At 32.9% G+C, this 27,100-nt stretch overlaps 1 long non-coding RNA gene across 1 annotated transcript in view; it reads left to right on the top strand.

The window, feature by feature from the left end:
* LOC124082976 (uncharacterized) overlaps positions 1-27,100 on the top strand; it is a 196,131-nt gene that overhangs the window by 91,860 nt on the left and 77,171 nt on the right. Inside the window, exon 3 of the long non-coding RNA XR_006848576.2 lies at positions 3,363-3,447. This is a non-coding gene — a long non-coding RNA (uncharacterized LOC124082976). The remainder of the gene's footprint in view (positions 1-3,362; positions 3,448-27,100) is intronic.

Below are 27,100 nucleotides of genomic sequence, written 5' to 3'. Positions count from 1 at the left end.
TCTCTGTGCTCCAATTTGAATTTTGTGAGAAACTTGATAAATTCCCAGAACTAGAATGTTTGAGGCAAATGCATAAAAAGAGTTAAAGGCACTTGAATCACCTGTAAGAAACTTTTATATTGGGAGAAAAGACAAAAGTGATAGTATATATGGGCTTTCCAATGTTAACAAAGGCATATTTTAAAATAATTAGATATGTTTTAGATAGTTACCATTCATTTCAACTATTTCTCTTAATAGTGTACCAGTGTAATTAATTAAAAGCAAAACTCACTCTCTTTCTCTCTTTTTATAAAACAACCTCATGGCCAGGTGTGATGATGCATGACTGTAATTCTAGTGACTTGGGATGCAGAGGCAGGAGGATTGCAAATTTGAGGCCAGTCTCAGCAACTTAGCAAGACTCTAAGCTAAGCTCAGGAAGACCCTGTCTCAAAAACTAAAAAAAAAAAAAAAAAAAAAAAGTTGGTGGGGGGGGCAGTGGGGATGTGGCACAGTGATTAAACACCCCTGGGTTCAATCTCCAGTACCAAAACAACAACCACCACCAATCTTATGGTAGTCCTATATCTAAGAGTGTCTTTGTTTTACATTGCACTTTTCCCCTCCATTTTTCTTTTTTCTTTTTTTATTTTATTTTTTTAGGTTCTCTTCTAAATTCAAGACTGTTTCTTGATTTTGGCTTTGAGTGCTGTTTTGATGCTACTTTCTTTCATCTACTTTGGTCTTTTTTAGAAATTTGCTGCTACTTTGACTCTTACTGAGTTACATACCATGAAAACACATAACTCAACTGTTGTGGTGGTGGTAGAGTTTACAAATTTTACTTGATAATCTCTGCTCTATGTGAATCTTCTCTGGTTTATTTTCTCAAATCAGTGTCCATCATGAGCCTGTCATTGCTTTTTGTATCAGTTCCTTTTTTGTATCTATTTTACTAAGTCAAACTTTCTCATTGCCTTATGGGGCAATCATCTGGAGCAATTGAGAACTGGTTCCTTGGTCAGAGAACTGCCGGCTGCTGGCCTCTGCACCCCAGCCCCTTCTGATTCTGATTTTGGCCCTTGATGTGTGGGGAGGGGCTCTTTATTCTGGAGTATTGATGGAGCTAAAAAAAGATTTTCTTACCCTACTGCTGTGAGCATATTGATCCCTTAATTTCTTCATTTAAAGCATTTTCCAATTTTGCTATTTCCAATTCCCTCTTTAATTCAGAGTTTTGGACCAGTTGCTTGACATAAACCTATTGTGATTTACTTTTAAATTATTCTTTCCTGGAATAAAAGTCCCCTTTTAATTACATTTTCAGAATAAAATTATGTCATATACCTTATTTAACTCATGTTCAGGGATTAGGTCCATACCTATATAACCAAAATAACCAAAGTAGTATGTTATAGTATGTTTTAGTTATCATTAAGAATTAAATGCATGCGTTGTATACATAGCTTGACTGGCTTTTGCAAGGATGAGTCTGAAAAATATAAATAAAATGATTGGAACAATTCAAATGATTAAGTGACAGCATCTCATATTTCACATTTCACATATATTATAACTTAGAATGAAACATTTATTCTTTTACTCCTTTTGAATAGTTCAATAACTTTCTATTTTATTGAACTTTAGAAATTTATGCATATTTTGAAGCTTATTAGAATAGAACTTATTCACAGCTTCTTTCTGGGCTATGTATTAAAATAGAGGTAAAAATTTGAATGCTTTTGTAGTTAGTAAGACTCAAATATGTTACAAGGTCATGCTGTTAACATTTGGCAGTGAATAGAGCTTGTAATATCTTGAAACCCAATTCAAAGCTTTTTAGGCTAATCAATAGTGCTACTCAATTATATAGATGAGGTAAGAGATAATACATAAGTGGGTAGACAAAAATTATAGCAAAATTCCCCTGGCAGCTGCCCATTTCCTTGATTCTATTGCTAAGCTCTCCATGAGGGCGTATCAGAACTACTGGCTGAGTGAGGGTCAAGGGTTCTGGGAAAACAGGTGTCGCTCAGACTATTTTACTTGACAGTCTTGAGCACTGAGGTCACTGACCCAGCAGAAGAAAAGTAGACCCAACAACAGTGGCAAGCAGTACATTTGACATTCTTTGCCCTCTTTTTTACATTCATTTTGATTTTGATTCACCCTGAATCTTTTCATTTTTTGACAACATAGAAATGCATGTTGTTTCTGGGCCTTAGCAGGATGCAAGTAAAAAGATACCTGTAGAACTATAAAATTCAAGATAGAATGAAAGCTATTTTAGGCCAAGGTTTGTGTGATTTGATGATAAAGTCTGACTTCTGTCATGAAATAAAAATAAAATGTACTCTATAGATTAATTAGAAATAACAAAAATAATGTTTTGGTTCAATATACTTTGACTTTAATATTCCCACGAGCAGTAAGTGGGCACAATACTTATTTTTCTTTTTGGTTTCTGTTTACCTTACTCTTTTCATTTTCTTATAATGTCTGTTTCTCCACTTTTTCTCTTTCCCCACTCCTCAATCTTTCAAGCTCTGACTCACTTACACAAATATATACACACAAAAAATTATGTTTCCTTCTTCCAATAAGAGAGAAGGCTTAATATAATATTTCAAGAGTATATTTTTATTTCAAGAGTATATCTTAAGGCATGACAGTTGGGCACAGTTTGATATATTCCTTGAAATATAGCTGCAAGTCATCATTCTATTTTGTGCCTAGAACACAAAATTAAAATTTGTGCTTTTAACTGTATTCTTGTGTTTCTCTTAAAGTAACAGTCCTTTATAAAGATGCCATCAGGAAACATTAAGTGACATTAGATAATTTTTAAAAATATCAAAAAAGTGGATATTTCACTATATACTCCTAATATTTTTGTAGCTCACATATTCTGCATACTGTACGAATCTGGAGTATTTATGAAGACAACTGAGTATTAATTTATCAAATATTGACTTTACAACCACTACAGAATATTTCATTGATAGGATGGTACCAGTAATACAGAAAAAAAAATATGAGATTGTATCAAGATGCAAGTGGTAACTAAAAGAAACATCACAATGTACTGTGATAGAATGTTAATGCCCTGAATATGCATTGATATATTTTAGCAATTAAAAGTCTTTTTTGTTTATAGAACAGACACATCTAACTCATGTTTCAGATTCAGACTTGAACATCTAAAGTAAAATTAAAGCCAACAATTTTATTCTGATATTTATGAGGAAATGTTATATGGATCCAATTGTAAACCTGCCTCTTCTTTTTTGGTAAAATGAATTACACCAATTGGTTTCCATAAAGCAGGATTTTCACTTTTATATTTAGTTTTTAAATATTTCATCATTTTATTTTTCTAGGTTCAACTTTGCTACAGAATTAAGAATTTGCAGTTAGGGCAATGCTAAGAACCACATCTGCAATGAAATCAATTATGTGTGCTTGGTAAGTAGGATAGATAATACTTGATAAGTACTTTTATGTGCCATAAACTCTAATGCTCATGTTTTACCTGCCATTTTATTGTAAGCACCACTTAAGATTATTTTCCCTAACTGCTTTGTATTTATCCACAACTAGAAGATTTACTTTTATGAAAATTTTCAATCTATTGCATTCAAAATATTTTTAATTGATCATATTAAAAATGAAAACTCACCTCTTCATTGTTTAACTCAAGTGTTCATTCTATCTTCCTAAAGATAGTAAGAACTTCTCAAACACCTAGGTATTTTTGGACTGTGTACTTGGTGCTTGGTATGTCTTCATTTTCCCTTTAGTATCTTCTGTTTATAATGTTTTCCCCTGTAAAGACTAAATAATATGCATATAAAGGTGGACTGTAATATTAATTTCTTTGGTAATATGACCAGCATATTGTTGCCATCCTTTAATCATTTATAGAAATGCTGACAGATAATATGAAAAGCAATAAGGGTTTATGTGGAGAAATTAACTCAGGAAATCAGAATATAGAAACAAATTACACTTTTCCTGTTCCAATTCTACATAGTTCTTGAAACTCTAGTTAGAGTAATCAGGCAAGAGAAGGAAATTAAAGGGATACAAATAGGAAAAGAAGAGATCAAATTATCTCTGCTTTCAGATGACATGATCCCATATTTAGAACACCTGAAACAGTCCACCAGAAGACTTATAGAGCTGATAAATGAATTCAACAAAGTAACAGAATACAAGATCAACATTCAAAAATCAATTGTTCTCCTATACTTCAATAATGAATCTTTTGAACAAGATAGTTTTCCTAACTATCTCACCTACAATAACTTCAGTAAAAAAAAGATAAAATAAAATAAAATACTTGGGAATCAATCTAACAAAAGAGGTGAAGAACCTCTACAATGGAAACTATAGAACACTAAATAAAAAAGTTGAAGAAGACCTTAGAAGACCACATTCTTGGATAGGCCAAATTAATATTGTCAAAATTGCCATACTACCAAAAGCACTCTACATATTCAAAGCAATCACCACCAAAATGCCAATGACATTCTTTACAGAACTAGAAAAAGCAGTACCGAAATTCATTTGGAATAATAAGAGATCCAGAATAGTCAAAGCAATTCATAAAATAATAAGGCTGGAGGCATCACAATATCAGACCTCAATTATACTTCAGAGCTATAGTCACAAGAACAGCATGGTCTGGCACCAAAATAGGCCAGGGTAACAGAATAGAAGACACAGAGACAAACCCACGTAAATACAGTTGGGACTATACAAAGGTGCCAAAAATGTAAGTTGAAGAAAAGATAGGATTATTAACAAATTGTGCTGGGAAAATCAGAAATCCATATGTGTAGAAGAATGAAATTTGACTCCTATCTCTCACCCTGCACAAAAGTCAACTCAAACTGAGTCAAGGACCTAGGATGAGAACAGAAACCCTGCACCTGCTAGAGGACAATGTGGACCCAATGCTCTAGCATGACATCACAGGAACTAACTTCCTTAACAAGGGCAAGAACTAAAATAAAACATCAGTAAGTGGGATGTCAGCAAATTATATTAAAGCTTCTGTACAGCAAAGAAAACAATGAAAGCATAAAGAGAGACTACAGAATGGGAAAAGATCTTTCCCCCCTGCTCCTCAGATAGGGCACTGATATTCAGAATATACCAAAGAACTCAAAAAGCTCAACACTAAAAAAAAAGGTGAATAAATGGGCAAAACAAACTAAATATACACATCTCAAATGATAAAATACAAATGGTAAAGAACATTTGAAAAAAATATTCAACATCTTGTGCAATTAGGGAAATGTAAATCAAGACTACACAGAGATTTCATCTTACTCCAATCAGAATGGCAGCTGTCAAGAATACAAATAATAATAAATGTTGGCAAGGATATGGAGAAAAAGGTATGCTCATTAGTGGTTCCACTAATTTGATGGGACTGCACACTAGTAGAACTACTCTGGAAAGCAGGATGGAGATTCCTCAAAAAACTTGGAATTCATTCAATAAATGTGTTTGAATAGGTATTATGTTCTACATGATGATCTATTTCTATAATTTCTACCAAATGCTTTATCACATTTCTTCTGATATTAATATTGTACTAATAATATTTTTCAGATAATGAAACAATGGCTGTTTAAAAGAGAAAACTGCTAATATAGAAAAATGTTAAGCGTTGGGGCTATAGCTCAGTTGAAAGTGCCTGCCTAACATATGTAAGGTCCTTAGTTTGATCTCCAGCACGTATTACCAAAAAAAAAAATAGTTTAAATCGCAAAAATAATTATCATATAAGATGAATTATTTAGTAGATTTAGTAGATTGTATTTTTTGTGCATATGTTGTTTTTATTAAATTAAAAATCCTCGGAATGTTGTTATATATTCTGCTTTTCTAAAAGTAATGTTATTTTGTGATTATTTTCCATTGTATTAAAAATTTTAAATATGATTATCAATGACTGTGCTGTTACAACAAGTGTGTGTGCTAAAATTTATCCAGTCTTTCCGCTATAGGTTATGTATAGTTTTGTTTCTTCAGGGGATGTTATAGCCAATTTTTTATTCATAAAATTCGGTTTGCTTTACCATACAATTCTACAAAATAAATATTTTAAAGTGTAATTATAAGTATAGAATTAATATTGAGCAAAATTATTATAATTTAAATATCCACCAGTAGTTCATGGATTATACTTAATTCTTGGTCCTTCCCACTGTACTAGGTATAATATTTTTTAAAAAGTCGATTACTTAAGAAAGTGTGATGCTAATATAATGGATGAAAATAAGGCAAAATAAAATTGAAGAAAATACAGTTTGCCTTAATTTATATTTATTTGATTATAAGTGTGGTTTAGTATTTTTCATGTTTATTTATTTGTCTTCCTTCTCATAATGTCTCTATTGGGGCACAGGTACTAAACATTGTGTATTGATTGGTAAACCCTTATATTAACACCATAAATTTCCTTTTATGCTTGTAACAAAATTCCCCTACTATTATTTATATTTTCTTTCTTTGACTTACTAAATTTTAATTCTACTGAAATCTACATATTTTCCCATCATGGTTTCCTGATTTGCACTTATGCTTGAAGTATTTCCCAATCTAGAAAATTGAAAGGTCATCTGATATGATAGAATAATTTTCCAATTTTTTTTCATCTTCTAACACTTCAGTATTTGTGGAATAACTTGGATTGTGATATGAGGTTCTGACTAACAGCTATCCTTACGAGTGACTTTAGCAGGTGAACTTTATAATTATTTTGTCATATAGATTTAAAGAAATGTGTCAAGTCCAAGAAATGTATCTTTAAGATTTGGATTAGAAATGTATTAACGATCTAAATTTAGGAAAAATTCTTAACTTAAGAAGGCACTGATGTCATTTAAAATTTTACTTTTACATACAAGAAAACTCTGTTTATACAAAGAACAGAAGGAATAGAGTAATACTTCACTAAGTTATTTATTAGGAGATCTCAAGTTTTTATTAAAATTGGTTTTTTGTGTATTATATTTTGTTACTTAAATTCTACTGTATATAGATTTTATAACTAATTATTATAGATATTAGGAGAGAGACTAGAAGACTAGCAAGAGCCTGGATTTTTTTTCAAATGTACCCAGTTTTTGAATCATTCACATATAGGCCAGATAATGATAAATTTTAAGAAGGATACAAAATTATAGTGACATTTGTGCATTATGGTAGCTTATTAATTATAATATGATAAAAATTGTAAGTTATCTTAGAAAAGATTATTTCTAGTTTGAAATTTGTACATATTCACATACAATATGCTAACGATTTAACTCATACCAATATATCATCACAAAACTTGTACATACTTACAAGGGCAGTGAAAAACAAGTTCATCAATACTTATTGCAATAGCAATATTACAATTATTGTTAACAACAAAAACTACAAATGTATTTTAAATATCCATCAGTAGAAAATAGTTAAATAATGGCAAGAAATCTACTATAATATTATGGTGCAATAATATAATTCAGTGGAAAGTAATGAATTATAGATATGCACATTTTGAATGACCTTCACAAAAATGATATTAAGTGAAAATATCATGTTATAGGGAAGTGCATGTGGTATTATTCCTGCTAAAAATGTTTGAATCCATGCCAAATTGGACAATATATATTACACTTATGAACAAACATTGTAAAACTATTTAGTCATAGAATAATAAATTCAAAATCTAGAAAACTGGTTGCTTCTGAGTTGGAAGACAGGTTTTGCACATGTGTATTAATACAAGGGGCTTCAAATGTTGTGGAAATGTTTATTACTCTAGCTTAGTTATGAGTTTATGGTTATTTATATTTTTAGTTATGAAATATTTTTTTAAAAATTAAGAATTAGGTGTGGGGAGTCCCAAAAGATTGTTCTACAACTGAATGTTATTCAAATCCAAAAAAGGTAATTCCACTGTGATTAAGATTATTAGAAAATATAAAACAATAATAAAAATCTATTCAAAACTTGAAGTATAAATTACATAACTATGAACCCAACTCACTTATTAGTCTTGAATTAATATGGTAAAATATAATTCTTTAACTATTATTAATATAGTGAAATTCCAATTAGAATCCAAAAGCAACTATTGTAACGACTGGAAAAATGATCTTAAAGTATTCATGCAAGATTAAATAAGAAACATGAATAAAAGTAATTAATAAATTGGATTTCTATAATAAAATATGTACAAAAATTAACTCCAGAGTCAGTACAACTCTCTTGGATATTACATATACAATTAATGGCCCTCCTCAGCAATATTGAGATCCAATTGCCAGAAAAGAGCAAATAGGCATGTTTCATAATATAGAAATGGAAACTTTGTGTATCAAAAAGTCACATTGTCCAAAAACTTGAGAGGCAATAAAACTGTAGAATAAGAGAAATAAAAATACCTTACATTGTTTTTAATCATACACATATTGCATTTGGGTGAATTATTTATTATAATTAGGTGAATAATTTCAAATGAAATAAAGTCATTGCAATGTTTGAATCCATTCATTTCACTTATTGAACAAATGTGTTCTGGGCACCTCTCATGTTCTATCCCTCTTTTAGATCCTGGGAAAACAACAGTAAAAATAACCAAATAGAAGATGCCCTAGTGGAACTCACACTCCATATAAGAAAAATGAATGAGTAGTATATATTATGAATACATACATATTAAACAAAGAAAGTAAGCTAAATATATGCCAGTGTTAAACACATCAGACTGCAAGCAGAGTGATGCTATAATACATATGTATGTGTGTATGTATATACACAATTTTAGACAGTGTGCCTAGGGAAGAGCTGGCTGAGGGTACCAGGGAAGAGCTGGCTGAGGGTACTAAAGACCTGAAAAAAGGGGAAAAACAAGTTATGTGAACATTAAAGGTGAGACTAACATTAAAGGCAAAGAGAAAAGCAAGTTCAAAAGTTGAGCTAGGAACATATTTGGTCTGCTTCAGAAGCAACAGAGAAACTAGTGTGGTTATAGCAGAATGAGCTGGGTTAGGGGAGGGAATGGATAAGTGATAAGGGCAAAGAGGTGACAGGACCAGATCTGACAGCAGCACTTTATATGGTATGAAGGGTTTTTTTTGTTTTGTTTTGTTTTGTTTTTCTGAGTAGCATAGAGAAATTTGAGCACAGAAGTGTCCTGGTCTATTTTACATATTTTTGCTGAATTCCTTGGGCTAGAGTTAGGCATAGACAGTGGGGAAGGCATTGTGAGAGCTGTTTAAGGCTCTGGTAATGATCTAGGCAGGAGAAAATGGTAGTTTAGTTTAAGGTGGCAATGGATATGAAAACTGTCAAATATTACCAATGGCAAAAATATAATGGGTAACAAAAGTTGTACATTATATATGGAAAAATAGAGTTCATTGGTGATCCAGTTTTTGATAGAGGCAAAATCTCAATGGAGTAAGGTCAAATGGAAACAAGAGGAGAAAGTGAGATTAGATGTCTCCAATGGATTTTTGATGTAAAAGAATGAAGAGAGAGTGGATGGAAGTTGAAAGGGAAAATGGAGACAGGAGATGGGGAGAACTGTAGATTGAATAAAATGAGTGGTACAAGAGATAGAAAAGAATTTCCTGGACAGTGCCCTTGACAGGACAGTATGTGATTCAATCCAGCAGACAAATGGAAGGTTGGCCCTTGCATAGGAGTAAGGACAATTCTTCCATAGTAGTAGAGAAAAGGAAAAATGTAAAGCAGTTTGAAATGAGAGAAAAAAATGAGATAAGCTTGTATATTTTACCATTTTCTCTGTGAACTGGAAAGCAAGGTCATAGCTGAGAGTGAACATGGTGATAGGAGAAATTATAAGTTACACATTATTTTAGGTGATAGACTGAATAGAATATAAGACAACCAAGCACTAAGAACACAATTGAGATTAGAGATCATAAATGTCAAGTAAGTTCAGAAGGCATTGTGTGTATGTATGTATGTGTGTGGTTACTCTAGCTTCATTCTGTACAAGTATACATGGCAGAATGTACATAGTAGGATTTAACCAGGTCAGTTGTTTTGTCATTTGGTAGGATGAATTCAAAGAATTTTAAGGCTCCTAGTATTTGTCTGAAAGAGTTGAAAGCTTATTCACAAAAAAATTCACACATTTATAGAAGCTTTATTAAGAATTTAACAAAACTTGAAAGCAAACAAGTCCTCCAGTATATGAATGAATGAATAAACTGTGATACATCCAGACAAGAGAATATTATTCACCACTTAAAAAAAACTATCAAGCCACTAAAAAATGCATGGAAGAAACTTAAATGTGTATTTCTCATGATAGAAGCCAATCTGAAAAAGTTTCTGACCATATGATTTCAGTAGGCAAAATTGTGGTATTATTAAAAAGATCAGTGGTTACAAGGAGATGGAGAACAGGCATGACAAATTCCACTATTCTTTATATTTATAAAGCATCAATAAAAATGTGCTACATGTATTATTGATCTACTATAGATTTGTTTTTAATAATTTTTTTCTAAGACAGTTTGAAAGCCATTGTTATAATTTCATGAGGGTGAGATCATTTTATCATCTCTGGGTATGAGTTTCTTTTATATAAACTTAAAAATATCCTTATATGGATCTCTTTCAAACTTCAGTGGCCATTTGTTCATATTCATATCTATGTGTTCATAATATGTGTTTTATAATTGATAAGCCTTTATGATATTTATTCTCAAACTTTTTATTTTTATGTTGATACATCTTTAAAAATGTGCTCTGATAAAGTAGCCCCATATAGTCTAATTTATTTCTCTTGGTTAATTTTCTACACTTTGTTTCTTATCCTTTGCATGTCTTTTATAAGATTTCAGTACCAGAACTTCAGCCTTAATCCAAGTTTGTTTGGGGCTGTTGAAGCCAACATGTAGATCCTCTGATTTAAGGAAATTGAATATAAAATAACTTTACTATGCTATAAATGATCTGTTGAAATATATATTTCTGTAGGCATAGTTGAAATTATTTTTCTATAGAGTGTTAATTTGTACCAGCTTCTTATTTACTCTACATATTACCTTTAAAAATCCCTTTAGAATTTTAAATTTTTTATAGGGAGAAAGAAACAAAATCATTTTGTTCAGAATTTTGCATACTATGCATAAGATGTTAATAAACAGACTTCTTGTGATACACTTTATTTTCCTATAAGACAGACATGAAATGTATTAGCATTTAAAAATTCTGGGAAGTCCCCTAGTAGAGAAATTTGACCAAAATCAACAAAACTTTTTCTAAATATACTTGATATCAAATTTACTACTCCCTGTTTCTTTTTTTCTTTAACATCTATGAACATTTCATTGAACAAATATTATTCAGAATAGGTTGAAAAATACTGTCCTCTCTATAAATGAGTTAAAAGAATAATGTTATATTTCTTGTACTTTACTAGTCTTGTTGAGAAATTCAATTCCAAAGCCAACATGATGGAGACTTGGGCCTACTTTTTCTTCTAGTAGGCACAGAGTATCTAGGCTAATGCCTAGGTCTTTGATCCACTTTGAGTTTTGTGAAGGGTGAGAGATAGGGGTTAAATTTTATTTTGTTACATCTGGTTTTCCAGTTTGTTTAGCACAATTTGTTGAAGAGGATATCTTTTCTCTGATGTATATTTATGGCACCTTTGTCTACTATGAGATAACTGTATTTATGTAGGTATGACTCTGTGTCTTCTATTCAGTACCATTGGTATACATGTCTGTTTTGGTGCCAATACCATGCCACTTTTGTTACTATAGCTCTGTAATATAATTTAAATTCTGGTATTGTGATGCCTCCCACTTCACTTTTCTCACTGAAGATTGCTTTGGCTATTCTGGACCTCTTATTTTTCCAAATGAATTTCATGAATGCCTTTTCTATTTCTATGAAGAACATCAGTGAAAACTTGATAGGAATTGCATTAAATATGTTTAGTGCTTTTGACAGTATGGGCATTTTGTCAGTATGAATTCTACCTATCCAAAGCATCAGCCATCTTTCCATCTTCTAATACTTTCTTCAATTTCTTTCTTTAGAGTTCTGTAGTTTTCCTTGTAGAGGTCTTTTACCTCTTTCGTTAGATTGATTCCCCATTTTTTTTTAGGCTATTGTAAATGGCTAGTTTTCCTTATTTCTCTTTCAGTTGATTCATCACTGATACAGGAATGCAATTGATTTATGGGTGTGAATTTTATATCCTGCTACTTTGCTGAATTCATTTCTATGTTTGTTAAAGTTATATGGCTACAGAGTGTTTGGCACAAGGCCCTGGGTTCAATTCCCAGCACCACACACACAAAAAAAAAAAAAAAAAGAAAAGAAAACACACACACACACACACACTAAGCTTGTGTGTATTTGAGATAGCAAGCATTAACTCAGAAATGCATAAAAATGTGCTTAGGGCCACACAAAAAGAAGAGCTGAGAAATCTTAGCCTAGCTGTCTGTTCCCAAATAAAATACCTAAAATTTGAAGATTTAAAAGTTCCATAGCTGTTTACCTGGAGAAAGGAACAAATATAATTTGGACTCCCAATCAAGTACTTCTTTTTTCCTGCAGTTTTTCTACTGAGTTTTTATCCCCATGGCTGTACTTAGTCATATTGGGGCCTGAGGCAAAAGGAAACATCAGCAACACTAATCCTGTCTTCACTTAAAATTGTGATATTTTGTTCATCAAGATTTATTTGCATAAATTTTAATTTAAAAAAAAACATTGATTAAAATATTATGTACCTTGATTACTGAGGGATTTTTGTTGTTGTTGCACCTTATATTTTGTGCTCAAGAGAAAACCTCATTTACCTCACTCTAGTCCCAACTCCAATTAACCCTACAAGACAACATGAATCTCCAGTCTTAAGAATATCCAAAGCATTCTGCATTCCAAATTATAAAAACATGATGAACTAGTCAAATCTCCACCTCAAACCCTACTCTGGTGACTTACTATTCTTTGCCTTTTTATTTCTGAGAATAACAGAATGTTTCTTCAAGTTTGATATATATTAATTTACAAATACCATATAACTGAAATTTTAGTTAAGTTAGAATTAACCCATATCTTTCATTGAATAATTCCCATATGCAAGGAATAAACTTGGGGATGAGATCATATCTCCTATTACCATTCTACCACACTATGAAAATACAATTCAGTAATTCAGTGAACTCTAATATAGCATTTTCCAAAGTGTGTTTCATAAACAGAATATTAATGGGTTGAGGGGAAGAAAAGTAATAAGAATAAGAAGACAAAGAAGAAAAAGAAGAAGATGGTTAGACAAATATCTGAAGGAAATTAGAGGTGTTTTATACCAGGACTTCTCAGTCTTTAACGTGCTAATTATCTTCAGGAATATTAAAAAATATAGATGTTTCTTAACATACTAATTGCAGAATCTTTATAGTCATCTGATACACGTGAACTTTTGCACAGACCATATGTTGTGGCATGACTATTTCACAGATAATCTTTGCAAAGTGTGTCCAACAGAGTAGTCAAGCTTGGACTTCATTTTATAGAAAATGTTTTTCACACAAATATAATTTAGTGTTCCATTATACTACTTTGTTCTTAAGTAATGTTTCACTAATCCCAAAGCCCAGCTAGGACTCTTCTTGTACATGGGAAAAATATTGAAAATTAATCAAGTATTTTTCCAAGTGGCAATTTATAAGAGTAGATTTTTTTTTCTGGTCAACATATTCTCTTTTCAGTTGATTTTTTTTCTTTTTGTGAATTTCAAGCAGCTGTTACCCACTTAATAATAGAGATTCTTCTAATCACTTAGATTTGGCACAGATCTCTGTTTATCCCAGTTGTCTCTGGTACCTTTGACCTGTTCACTTCAAAAGAAGTTTGAAAATTGAAATATGCTTCCTTATAATAACTCTATTTTGTCCTACATACAATGTACTCCTTTTCATTTGACCATCCCTGAGACCAGTAAAAACTCTCACTTCTCCTTCTTAAAACTTTCTTTTCCTTACTAGGAGATGCTGACCAAAATAATTTCTTGTTCCTAATATGCAATTAATAATTTAAAAAATACTCATCTGCTGAAAATTTAACATGGAATCTAAACCTGTTATTCCTAAATATTAATTTGAATATTTAGATAGATTTTTTTAATCAGATGTGATAACAGTGCTTTCACTTACAGAAAGAGTTTGAATACTCAACCACAATTTAAAACCAGTGCTTCTAACCCTCTTTCCATCTCTTTTGTTTTAAGTGTGGACACTCTCATAACAAGTCAAGGTATGTAATGATACACCATCTTTCAATACTATCCAAACAAAACACCCATCACCTAAGTTGATTTTAGGTTTTCATGAATTAGTTTGCAAATCTAAACATCCCATCTATAGTTAATTCATTTATTCAGCCATATGCTTGGACCCTATTGGCTTAGAAAGGAATTTGCTCTTCTTTAATAGCATCTTTTACAGCATTGTTTTAGGAGTTTGCGTTTTTCAAAATGATATAGGCAATCGTTGTTTATAAAATATTATGATGGCACAGAGTCTGTAGCAACTAAAAACATCCCAGTGTTTGCTGCAAGGCATGAGGAGACAGTGACACAGCTCATTTCCTCAGCCGAGCTCTCTTTGCTGCCTTGTACAACACTTATTTCAAAGCACGCCACAGCTTAGAACTGTCGTGATCCCCATTAATATAAAATCATTGACCCCTGCTCCCGCTGGTGCGACTAAATTACATTCTGCTGCTCAGCGGCAGCCGCACATGGGGCCAGCGCTTTTAGTCATCGCCAGGTGCCTTGATGCCAGCGCAGCCCCTCCTACGCCCAGGGTTTGCCTTTAATGAGGATTAGGCACCTTCAAAGATCTAGGAGGACCCACTCCCAGGATGGAAGCCTTTCTAATGGCATCTGGGCTTATCGTAGGCAGTAATTTAGTATCTCAGAGGAGACTGCAGAGAGATTCATTTCTCGCCTCTAAGAAATTGTGAGAATGTGTGGTTTTGTGATTGGCTTTTTCCCCCCCTCTCTCTCCACCAGCACAAATTCAAGAGCATTATGTCTAACAATATCATGTTTTTATGAAGCCTAGAAGTATGAATACCATGAAAAAATTTCCAAATTATGGCAGGTGGGGAAATTACTCTTTATATTATTTTTATGTTATGTGCTGTTAACAAGACTAAACTCATTCACAGGAAATTCACTTTTGTAGTTCAGCTGGTGGAATTTCTTTCCCAAAGGATTGGTCATCCACCCTGCATATGGTCTGTTTTCTTACTTGTGGGGTCTCCCTTCACATCAGCTCCTGACCCTGCACCCCGGCTTTTGAAGGTGAGGTTGTCAGGATGTGAACTGTCCTCTACTATATAGAGTTTTTAGAAATGTTCTCTTCATGGCTACATCAGTCATTCTTGCCTTAGTTTTGAAGGGAGAATGTCAGTGAGTTAGGTAGTGAAGACTAGTAAATAGTGAACATAAAAAACACGGGAACTTTAGGTAGGCAGACATAAGGAAAATTCCTTCCTTACATAAACTGCATAAAAATGAAAAGAATAATTAAAGATCACTCACACATATGGTAGTAAAACAAGTGTGATTATGTGAATGTATATACATATATTCACACAATTATTTGCAGTATGTTTAGATAAGTTCTGTACAGAGAAACTGTTAATAAAAAGCTTGGAAATAATTTATCAGCATGAAATCTGGTGTTTGGAGTATTATGTGTGGAAACATGGGATGTTTTTGTCTGATGAGGGGAGGAATATATGTAGCAAAGTAAAACCAATGAGTTTAATCCAGGAAATTTTGAACTCTTAGGAGTCAGTTGGTTTCATTTCTGTTTCATTTTTCAGCAGTGAGGCCAAATCATGGTATTTTCTCAATGGAGGAAATGTCAACACTTAAATTTTAGTTTTAAAATATATCTTGGTAGGAAGCTGTGTGTGCCTTCACTCAGCCCACATGCACTTTGAAACCAGTCAACAGTGTAAAATGGGAAAGAGTTTAATCAATACTGTGCTGGTCACACTGACTGTGTGTGGAGACTTTGCCTGAATTTTCTACTCTATGATTCCTATCAGAAAAAGCAAATTAAGTTTTATTGCCGTAGGGAGTATCTAAAAAGAGTTCTTAGTAAATGGAGAGAGGTTAAATGGACTACACTATTTAATTACAAAATGTATAAGTACTGTTTGTTGATAAAAATCCATTTTCAATAAAAAAATCACAAAAGCTAACAATAAGCAAAACATGAAATTTCTTAGAGTTACATTTATAAATAAATATGATTGGTGTAAATAGAAGTTACTTTTTTCATTATATTTCTTAAAAGACTTGTTTTTGAATTCTGAAATTATGCTTTCCCTGAGGTTTAATTGAGTTTCATGAAATTCAGTATCTGGATGAACAACTTGCTTCTGAAAGCTGATACCCAAACAGAGGGCTTTCTTTCCAGAAGGGTGTCCTAACCCCAGTCACACGTCTGCTAATTTGGCCTTTCTCTTAATCTCTGAAGAACTTGCTGAACAGAAGTGAAACTATGCACATGCTAATGGCTTGCACTCTGCAAACTCCCCTCTCTCCCTGAGAGTGTCTGGTGTGCAAAGCTGAGCTGGAACAAAGATACACTAATTATTCCCCATTAATTTGTCTGCTTGAATGGTCCTAAATACCAGAGTGATTAATTAGCGCAAGGCAGCCAGGGCAGGATGTCACACCCTTCTCTGCGTTTAAGTGTCGGCAAGGTTGTGCTCAAGTGTTGACAACAGCATATCTTTAATTTTCTCCAAGAAGAAAAGTTTAGTCAGTACAATTAATTTGAGCTTGGCTGGCTTGCAGGAATAAATGTAACATGTGGAATGATATTACTGCTGTATAGGCATTTTTCCCCATTTTTTGCCTCCTTAGGGTACAGTAAAACTTTTTGGCAACTGAGTTATTGAACAGTGTATTTCTATAATTGTTTCAATTTGGCTTAATTACTTTTGTGCATTTTGCAGCAAAAATCATGGATCATAAAATAGTTAGAAATTATTATTCATAATAGGCTGAGATGAATGCATAGATAAAAATCACAGATGAAGAACATCAAAATTTGATTTTCTTTTAACAAAGTGCAACTTGCATTCATAAATCAAAATGCACACCAGTATTATCAAGAATAATTTGAGATCACTTCTCAGAAATATAAATCTATTTATTAAAATATATGTAGTTAAAAAGTTGCTTATGTGGTCTAATTTTTTTTTTAGGCAGGTTTTGATGAGATTTTTAATCCTAATGAACAACATTTTGCCTAGGTTAATTGTACCACTAGTAACATATGCAAATCAGTTGGAAATAATAATAACATAATAGGTGATGTTTAGCATTCTCATTGTATCCCTTTCTATCTTGGCAATTTTATTTGTCAGTGTTTTCTTTAAAAAGATTAACTCTGTTTTAAAACAATTGCATACTGTTTAGAGAAATGAAATGAATCAAATAAAGTTGCTGCTGCTCAAACAATTTTCCCCATTTTTAAGATTGAACTACAAACATGACTCCAGAACAGAAACATAATGCTATATAATTAGGCAGCTGTGTGTTCAGTTTGTTTTATTTCTTTGCCGTTACTTAAATTTTAAATAAATTGATTTTACTATGGACATGCCAGTTTGTTTCGTTTTGTCTTTACATGATGGAAAGTGAAAAAATCAGAGAGTGCACATAACCGGCAGCATGGATGTGTTCATCATTCCTTTCCCAGTCTTCCTCAAGCTTTATACAAACCCAAAAGGCTATTCAACAGCAGGGGTGTGAGCACCCAGGGAGGGAAGGGGTCACCTCTCCCATCCCTCCCTGTATCTCATTGTTCATCACTTGTCATGTATTTCCCACACCCCATCGCCAGCCACACTGTGCCTCCACCCGGCTGCCAGTTCCATGACCCCTGGGGTATTATTCTCTCCTTCTCCACTGTCTACAGTTGTGTTTTGTTTTAGTTTTTCCCAGACTGTGGACACTATAAGACTGTCACTCTGGAAGTTTAGGGTGGTAGAAAATATTTGTTGGAATAACTAAGAGTGAAATGAAAGTTCCTCAGAATAATGTTCCAGTGCTCCCACTGCATCTTCTTGTCCTATCTCCATGTTTTCACCTAGAATTTCTGCACAAGTTTTCATGGTATTCATTAACTTTTTATTGAAGTAGCGTGTATAGTGGAACAAAATCCCTGGCTACAATCTCAGTTTTACTCTTTAATAAAGTTTCGATTTTAGGCAAAACCAGACAAAACAGAACAAGAAACACTTAACATTTCAAGCCTCATCTGCACAATAGGATTATGAATATCTTCTGCACTTACATATACATAAAATAGCAAATATAGGTTCTCATCCACTTTGTTTAACAGCTTGTTACTATAGGTAAAACACAAGTAATTATGTTTTCTTGTAACTTCACAGTTTATAAATTATTTGTCATAGCTACAGCGCAACATAAGACTAGTGGTAATGTTTATTCTAAATTAAAATAGTCTAATTTTTTTTAAGGATTTACTATATTCCTCTGCCTCAAGAATAATAAATTTGGAAGAATTTGGAATAGATCTCTTTGTAGTAGAGGGAGAAGTGCTTTCACTGAAATGTTTCACTTTGATTTTGAGACATGTTTTTCTTTGAAGTGAGAAGAACTACTAAAAAGCTATAATAGTGAAAGCTAAACACCATCAGTTCCCTGCCCCCCTACATGTATGTGCTACTTCCAAGATCAAATGATGGACTCTAGTTCCCCTCTTCTTGAATCATGTTCAGATGTAGTGACTTGTTTTTTCCTATAGAATATATCAAAGTGATACCTGGGATTTTCGTGATGAGGTCGTAACTGAACCTTACAGTTTCATCCTGGATCTCTTGATATTCTTGCATTTTGAACCTGTAAGAAGGTTCTAAGAACCTGTAAGAAGCCTGAGCTATAGAGAAATATCCCATGTAGATGCTCTGGTCTATTCCCTAGCTGAGCACCCATGTAATATCCAATATGCACTCCCCACTATTTTGGATGTCCAGCCCAAACAAACCTTCAGATAACACTAGCCATCATTTGTTTGTGACCCTGTGCAAAACTTCTAGTGAAAATACCCAGCTGAGTGCAGCCAATTGACAGAAATGTGAGAGATAGTAGTGGTATTATTTTAAGTTACTATGACTGGATGATTTACTAGAGAGACTAATAAATTAAAAAAAAACCTACATATTAGTGTGATTTAAACCCTTTGCATCACAGTGGAAAACCAGGACAGTATTCACTGTGAAAGTCAGCTAGAACTTTTAATAATTGAAAGAGAAATTGTATTTGTTTGTGTCAACTATCTTCATCTATTCATTCATACATCTATTGTTTGACTGCCAAGAACTAGAATTTTTGTGTATTCACTGAAAAATGTTTACAAGCAAAGTTTTAGTTTTCCAATGTATATTGATTTATATATGTACATTATCAGCATTTTTTTTCTTTCTTTCTTTTTTTTTTTTTTGTATCAGGGATTAAACCCAGGGGAGCTTAACCAGTGAGCCACATCCCCAGCCCTTTATTTTTTGCTTCTTATTTTGATACAGGGTATTACTAAGTTGCTCAGGCCCTTGCTAAATTGCTGAGGCTGACTTTGAATTTGTGATCCTCCTGCTTCAGTTTCTTGAGTCAGCTTCTTGCTCACTCATCACATATTCACTGTTACTAATCTCTTGTAGTCACTATTCTACATTCAGGTTGGCTTAGTTTTCACATATGGGAGAATACATGTAATATTTGTTTCTTCAGTGCCTGGCTTATCTCACTTAACTTAATGTCCTCCAGTTCCATACATTTTGCTGCAAATGTCAAGGTTCATTCTTCTTTATGGTTAAATAATATTTCATTGCGTATATTATATGTACCACTTTTTTTTCATCCATTCATCTGTTATTGGGTACCTACGCTACTCTTTGTCTTCTCTGTTGTGAATAGTGTTGCAAGTATATGGCATACAGGTATCTCTTGTTATGCTGATTCCTTTCCTTTGAATGTATATCCTGAATTGGGATAGCTGGATCATGGTATGTCATGGTTTTTTGAGGGACCTCCATACTGTACTTCATAATGGTTATACTAATTTACACTTCCACTAACAGTGTATAAGAATTCCCTTTCCTCCACATCTTTGCAGGATTTGCTACTATTTATGTATTTGATTATAGCTATTCTAAATGGGGTGAGAGGCTATCTTATTGTAGTTTTGATTTGCATTTACCCAAAAGCTAAAAATGGGACAATGGCCTCCATTGTCCCAACAGTCCTTTAGTTAAATTATACTAATAGTTGTGACATTAATCTTGATTTTTAAGAAAAATCAGTGTCAATGCCATTTTATGTGCTATATGATATCGGTCACAAAAATCACATCTTTCAAGATAGACATAGATGAAAACAGTTTAATTTATGACCTTAATTTATAAATTCTATGAACTTTTAGAAAATGCGCATTTTCCTTTTGCTTCTTTTCCTTGGCCTTCTTGAGAGTCTCTGCTACTCACTGAGTCACTTTTGTAAGCTGTTCCCTACTGAATCTTACAGTGCAAAACTCAGAGTGGAAATAGTTTATCAGAACATCCTGTGCAACTTCTAAATGGAAGTGGCATAGGAGTGAAGTGTTTAATTAGAGACCCACCAGATTGTAATATCTGAAACAAAAGAACATCTTTTCCTCTGCCCACTTCTTTTTCATGAGAAAGAAGGTGACTTTTTCCATGGAAAAGGAGGTGATCTTTACTTGGACTTTGAACCTCTAGAGCTGTGAGCTAAATAAATCTATCTTCTTTGTAAATTAGGGGAAAAGAAAACAAAAGAAAGGAGAAAGGAAAGGGAAGAGAAGGAAGAAAGAGAAAGAAAGAAAAGGAAGGAAGGAAGGAAGGAAGGAAGGAAGGAAGGAAGGAAGGAAGGAAGGAAAGGATTAGTGGAGCTCATCCTATGCTGACAGAATTTCTGAAAAGTATGTAGAATTGTTTGAAGAATAACCAGGCACAGCTCTTGAATACTCACTGATATTCAGAATTCCATCCTCTTTCTCTCAAAAATTTAACATCATTATAGTGTAAAGGAGAGTGTAGCCTACAAAATGGAAGAATTTCATTAATCCAACAGAGGGTGCTATGGTTTGAATATTGTTTGTCCTGTAAAGATTCATGTATAGGGAGCTTGGTCCTCAGGACGGCAATGTTGGGAGATGAGAACTAAGAGGTGGGGCCTAGTGGGAGTGCCTTAGGTCAATTGGGGCAAGCCCTCAAAGGAATTGTGGGATGGCAATCTCTCTTCGACTTCCTATTCAAGATGTGATTTATTCTTCCCATGTGAATTCCTCCCATTTTGACATCTACCATCACTAACACCCTCCTCAAAACCCAAACCAATCAAGGTACCCGATCTTGGATTTTGAACCTCTAGAGCTGTGAGCTAAATAAATCTATCTTCTTTGTAAATTGGTTTGCTTTAGAAACAGAAAATGGCCTTAAACAAAGGTAATCATGAAATGTACTTATTTTCATCTGCCTATTGAAAAACTCTCTGAATCCATGTTTAAATGCTTATTATTATATTGAAAATAGAGTTTGTGAATCCTAACTCACCCCCTGTAGTATCTAAAGGTACAGTAGTAGTTTCTTTAGTAGCAGAGACTCTCAAATATCAATTCAGGGTTGGATGCCAGGCAGTTACATTGAAACCACCTGAAGAGTCTTAAAAATATGGACTTCTAGACCCACCTTTCAGGGATAGGGCATGCGAGTCTATGCCTGTTCTTATCAACCATCAGATGTAGCTGTCCCAAGCTTCATTCCAAGGAACTACAGTCCTGCATGTTCTGTGAGAGGAATATTTTTTCCTAGAGATTCACAAATGTTCATGTCCATATTACAGTCCTAGAGATGTTTAACTTTGCTTAATCAAGTATTTCCAAATCGACTAGACCTTTAAAACATTTTTTAACATAGCATTCTACTGAACCCACTTTGATAAACAGGGACTTAGAAGGATGCTGAGATGTTTCTTTCATAAAAATTAAGCAAAACAAAATCGCCTTGCTTTTGGCAAAATTTGTGTTTTTATTTCTACTCATGTAATATTTCCTGAGAGATTAACATTTTCTTTTGTTATCCAGTTGCTTACTATCTGCTATTAACATGTTTTCTGATAACATTTGCAAATGAGAAAATACTGTAAAATTATATGCACACCTAATATGCTCAGCTTTTTCCAAAGAACATAAATAACATTCATTACTTCAAATGTCTGATTCTGAGAATTTATAAATATACAATCAAAATATCTTGCTACAAAATTGTAAACTAAGACAAGGACCATATTCTGGCTTGCATTATATTTACATATGGTCATGAATTTTCCCTCATTGGATACCAAGCTACTTAAGGACAAAAAATACCTTGCTTATGTTGCCATGCTAAAAAGACTTTGTTGAATCCTGTTGATTCCTGAAAACTGGGCTGTCATGAATTGTGCTAGCAATATATATGTATATTTCTTTCAGTGATCTGATTCATATACTTCAGCAGTTTGCTGACTTTATCAAGCTTGTGTGTGTGTGTGTGTTTAAAGAAGACTAGCATTTTATCTTCAGTTTGTATATTGGAAACATTAGTAACCAACTCATCAGCCACTTCAGCACAGAAACCCAATCTATCATATCTTTAATAAACTCCTTGAGGACAAGGATTGTGTTTTAATTCTTTCTGTTCCTCATTAGACCTACAATACTCTTTTGCACAAAAGTGTTCAAGAAGCAGTGTGGAGGGACTATAAATAACCAAAAGGAAAACATGTTGAACAACCTATGGGTATTATGATTTCCTCTATTAATGTTTTTCTAAAAATCAAAATCCTGGATTCAATGTTTGTAGCAATGTATCTGCTAACCTTGGTTGCTTTATGCACTAAGAGGATTTTCTGTTTTCTTTCTCTGTCTCTTGCTCTTATACCTGCTCATATTAAAGCTCTGAATATTCAGCTTGCACAGTTAAAAGTTAAATTTCAGAGATAATGAATTTCAAAGTGGGTGTTTTATTAACTGCAGTAATAAACAAGTGAGAGTTGCATTACACTGTGACAAAAGTTCTTCAGTTTCTATGGGCCCTTGTGTTCGCAGATGAAGAGCCAAATGGAAATGTTCAATAAAAGATGTGTGAGACTGCACAATAGAACAGTCCTTACATTTTACATCAAGCTACATCAGGGTCACGGGAGGTGTTTTATTAGCACAGTCAACAATAATATCGTGATTTTTATTAGGAGGAAAAGATAGTGAGAGACTACTAATTATTTTTCAGCCTGAGGGGCATTTTTTCTTGAAATGACTGTTAATTTGATCATTGTCGTGCAGTTCACAGATTTACATGAACTTATTTCACTGTGACACATGGTTAAGAACCAGACTAAGATTGTTGCTTTATTAATGGTTTTCAGTAAATGTATTCAAAAGTGCTAACTGTGTGGGTGTATGGATGATATTGATAGCACTTGGAAGGTTGAATCCTTTTGGAAGTAGCTAGCCTGAAGCCCTTTTCACATGATATTTTCTTTGTTCATGCAGTGAGATGTTAAGCCTACAAGAATGAAATAAAATCCCAGTGAAATAAGAATGGTGTTGTCTCAGATATTACCAAAGTGGCTTTTCTAGAAATGTTTCCTTTCTTGCTCTCCCCTCCCCCCAAACAGGGCAAGCTTAGACATGTGAAAAAGCCAGTGATTTTTTTCAAAAAACTTTCTTTAGCATGATCAACAAAATACTGACAAATGTTTTTGTTATTAAATATAATAGAATAAGCATAAATTACTATCACACTAGCAATTCTTGCTGTTATGTTTTTAAAACTAATTTACTATAATTTTTAATCTGAACACATTCTACTTACCTCTAAAGAGAATCTTAAGCTTGTTGTGACCTGGCTAATTTTTATTTTATCTATCATTTGTACAAATGTCATTAATCAGGTAAAAAGTCTACAAAAGCTTTTCCAACCTCGATACTTAAGAGCATCCACATAAGACACATTTTTAATGGTGAAAGAATTCTTCAGAAAGGATAAAAGTTTAACAAGTGGAAAGACAGAACCCATAATTTATCCTGCAGAGTTCTCTATTTAATTTAAAAATTTTCTGTTTTCAATAATTTAATGCATTTTGGAAAAAAAAATTGAATTGGACTTAAAAATTGGCAGCTTTTTAAACATAAACATATTAATTTGAGATAAAGTTCTGTTTTTTTAAGATAACAAACTTTTTAAATGAGATTACTAGTGTAAAAATTATTTGTAATTTTTTATAGTTTATAAATATTCTACCATTACTAAATGAACTGTTACCCTATATATTAGACATAGATACCAGTCAATATCTTTAGATTATATATTTAAAAATGATGAAAAATAATAACTACAGAAAATTTGGCACATATCATCCACACAACAGGATAATTTGATAAAAGGTACAATGAGTGGAGGCCAGTGAAGTCTGAATTCCTATCATGTTTAACTTTTGGCAAATATACATAATTCACATTTTCAAAATATCTTCAGTGTTAAAACTGCTTGATACAGCTGCTCTTAATTCTTAATGGGAATTGGACTCAACAAAAAATGAATTGAAACTTGTATTTAATTTTGCTACAAATGACAGACGAAATATACCACATCATCCAAATATTACTGGCCAAAAATAATTTAAATATTATGATGAAATAATTCTAATTAGGGCTGGGGTTTTAGTTCAGCAGTAGAGAGTTTGCCTTGTACATGTGGGGCACTGGGCACATAAAAACAAATAAATAAAAATAAAGATATTGTGCCTACCTACAACTATTTTTTTTTTAAATTCTAATTATACTTTGCCTCTCTCTCTGGAGAAAAAGACTTTTTCCCTCCAAGTATGGTTTACACACTCGGATTGATATGTAAACTTTTTAAAAATTATTTTTCTTAAATTGGAGATGTATCTGTATGAATAAGAAAAAAGTTTTCATATATGGCACCCACAAATAAAATATACCTCTTTTAAAAGCATGCTAATAATGCTATTTTTCAATATGTGAAACTTCATCCTAAGAATTTATATAAACAATTACAGATATCTGGGGGCCTGCAGAGATCCTATAAAATCACTGAATCCATTTGTCATATTGTCAGCAGCACTTGGGGAGAATTTTTGCTTGTTTTTTCATATGCTTTCCCACAAATGTCTTTCAAAAATCTAATAGCTCTGCATTGGGGCAATAGTCTGTGGTCAAGACATTAATGATCTGTAAGCAATATTAGCCTCCTAGAGAAGGTAGACCTCTAGCAGTTTGGGTCTCCCAAGGTCTCTGTACCTAGCAATAGGCCACATCTGGCAAGGAACAATTCCTAATATAATTTGCATTGTTATTCCAAAATAATTTTGTTTGGGGACATCTTGAAATCACTGTTATTTCTCAGAAATCTCACAACAAATCAGATATTAATGATTAAGTATTAAGGTCTGTCTGAACATTTCACTGAAGATATATTGATAGAGAAAACTCTGCATTGTACACACTAATTTATTGAACAAGTAGTTATAATTGAATCACTCCTCTTGGGTTGTATAAATGAAAAGGAACTTATCCCATTGCTGATGCTGGCAAGTGCTTCACTATTCAGGGTCATTTGACACCAAGAAGTCTGACTGTTAAAAAAAAAAAAAAAAAACACTTGACTTAGTCTCTAAATGATGCTGTAAATTCAGAAAAAATCAAAAGCAGAAACCAATCTTTGTATCAAAAAGAAATCATATACTCTGTATTTCTCATAGATTGTTTCTTATACCTTTTCATTTAGTATATACACTTCAAATAATTTAGGAACAAATATAAATACTGTGAAAATTTTAACTTTTAATTTTCAAAGGAAGAATAATTTAAAGAAATTAACATTACCTAAAATGGCTTTAGTTTTGATTTCTATTTTATTATAACCATTTATGAACAAAATCTACAAACATTATCAATGACATTTTATGCTTTTCTTCTTAAACACGTTTTATTCTCCTACGAGACTTGCAAGAACTAAAAGATAATCCTTTCCTGGCATCAAGTTGCAAAGTGTATTATCTTGACTATCCAAAACAATAACAAAAATAATTGATAATAGTAGGTAACAAACAATAATTGACAAGTTAAAACTTTTACTTGTTTTAGGCTCTGTGTTCAGCAGCTTATGTGCATTGTCACATTGTGTGACACAAACAATGAAAGACCAGAAATATATTTTTTTTAATCCTGAAACTTGATTGCCTTAAGTGTGCCACTAATTAATATTTTGACTGGCATAGATTTTCTTGGAAATGAATGCAAATGTAGGCAACATATACTACGAAATTTTCTAATAAAAATTCACTTGGCCATTAATGCAATCTTCACCTTCAAGTGTTTTCTGCATGTGGACAAGAAGCAATGAGAGCAGCTTATGTATGTTACTCAAAGAAAGAAACTGATAGTCAATGAAGGCATGAGCATGAGTTTTAACTGCTCCAGAATGGTAGACAGAAAAGGGAAGTGATGAAGTCCCAAAAAAGAGCCAGAATCTTCCTGGTGAAAATATCAGATCACCAAGAACTGTATATAGCCTCCTGTATTCTAGGACCATGTTCTGGCATTGCTGTGTCTAAATTGAAATGTAAGTTGAGAAGTTTATGATAACACTTAAACTGTTCTAAGAGTCAGCCTCTTTTTTTTTTCTCTTTCTGTATTACTTTGCTATCTCCCTGAAAGCTTTATTAGATGTTTTTGGGTTGTATGTAAAATAGTAGTGGCCAAAGGAAGACCCATTCAGGTGTGTTGTAGTATCAATGCAAGCATAAATAGCACTGACACAGGTGTTAAATATGTTCTTAAATGGTAAACATCCTTTAATCAAGCCAGGCACATACTTGTTATCCAAGTGGCTCAGGAGGCTGAGGCAGGAGGATTGCAAGTTCTAAATCAGTTTCAGCAGTAGCAAGGCACTAAGCAACTCAGTGAGACACTGTCTG

This window comes from Marmota monax, unplaced genomic scaffold, assembly GCF_021218885.2.
Source record: "Marmota monax isolate L192 unplaced genomic scaffold, Marmota_monax_Labrador192_F-V1.1 WCK01_AAM20220418_F8-fsc00013, whole genome shotgun sequence".
Classification (NCBI taxonomy): Eukaryota; Metazoa; Chordata; class Mammalia; order Rodentia; family Sciuridae; genus Marmota; species Marmota monax.
The sequence above is the reverse complement of the archived record's forward strand: the minus strand, read 5'-3'. Positions and strand labels throughout refer to the sequence as shown.